Source organism: Nanorana parkeri, unplaced genomic scaffold (genome assembly GCF_000935625.1).
Source record: "Nanorana parkeri isolate BGI_ZX_2015 unplaced genomic scaffold, ASM93562v1 scaffold2031, whole genome shotgun sequence".
NCBI classification, from domain to species: Eukaryota; Metazoa; Chordata; class Amphibia; order Anura; family Dicroglossidae; genus Nanorana; species Nanorana parkeri.
In genome coordinates this window covers 136,511-137,418 of record NW_017308299.1, presented here as the reverse complement: position 1 = coordinate 137,418, position 908 = coordinate 136,511, and the positions used below count along the sequence as shown (strand labels likewise).

The window sequence follows — 908 nt, the reverse complement described above, 5'->3', positions numbered from 1 at the left end:
AACCCTGTGGGGAGGCGGAGCCTGTGTTGCAGACGAGCACCCCGCCGTCAGATCTTTTTTTTTCCTGTAATACTGACAGTTGTCATCGGGAATTGCCGCAAATCATCCAATCGGAACGCAGCGCGATCGCTGAGTGTTTGCATGTATCTCTGCAGCCTGTAGATTGACCGGTGCAATGGCCGACTGGTGGCACTATGGGGGAGGGCGGCGGTCCAGTGTCTCCTGTGTCTGAGTGCCGTCACATAAGACGATGGAAATTCCTCTCTCTGCTTTCTGGAGCCGTGTTCAGGTGATGAGATTCTGGGGGCATGTTGTAGTTCCGCCCCCTCCCCCCCACCGTCAGCTGCTCCTTATGACGCATGTTCTTGCTGCGTCGTTGTATGATGTCATTGTCCAGTTGCTGGCGCAGTCTCCGGCACCTGATGATCAGCGGTTGACGCCCTGGGGGGGAAATGTCACCGGTCCCCTCCGGATCCTTATAATCCAGAAACTGGTTCTGTCACCTTCAGAGAGACGCCCAGAGGGCTCCATTGTCCTCTGTGTACCTGTGACGCCGGTCGGCGAGGTGCGTCGCGGTCCTTTTGTGTGTAAATAATCCGCGGGCGGAAGGCGCAGCGCTGAGCACACAACCGCCGTCATCCCATCCGAGAAGTGCCCGCAAAGTGAACTCGCCCTGCGAGGGGGCGGAGCCACAGAATGAAAACAGACGGTCATGCTGTGGAGGATTCCTCGGCTGAAGAGCTTACAATCCAATTCATAAATATATTAGAAAAGATTCAAAATTCCCCAAAGAAGGGGATCCCACCATTCCTTCAAAAAGTAACAAATATTTATAAAAATATATGTATTTATTTATAGAAATGCTTAAAAAGAGAAATATATAACGAAATATATTTAAAAACTATTCA

General features: G+C 51.0%; 1 protein-coding gene across 1 annotated transcript in view; it reads left to right on the top strand.

The window, feature by feature from the left end:
- Window positions 1–908, top strand: part of ATP2C2 (ATPase secretory pathway Ca2+ transporting 2) — a gene marked incomplete at its 5' end in the record, with an annotated part of 28,360 nt that overhangs the window by 18,508 nt on the left and 8,944 nt on the right. The gene's annotated exons all lie outside the window — the stretch shown is intronic.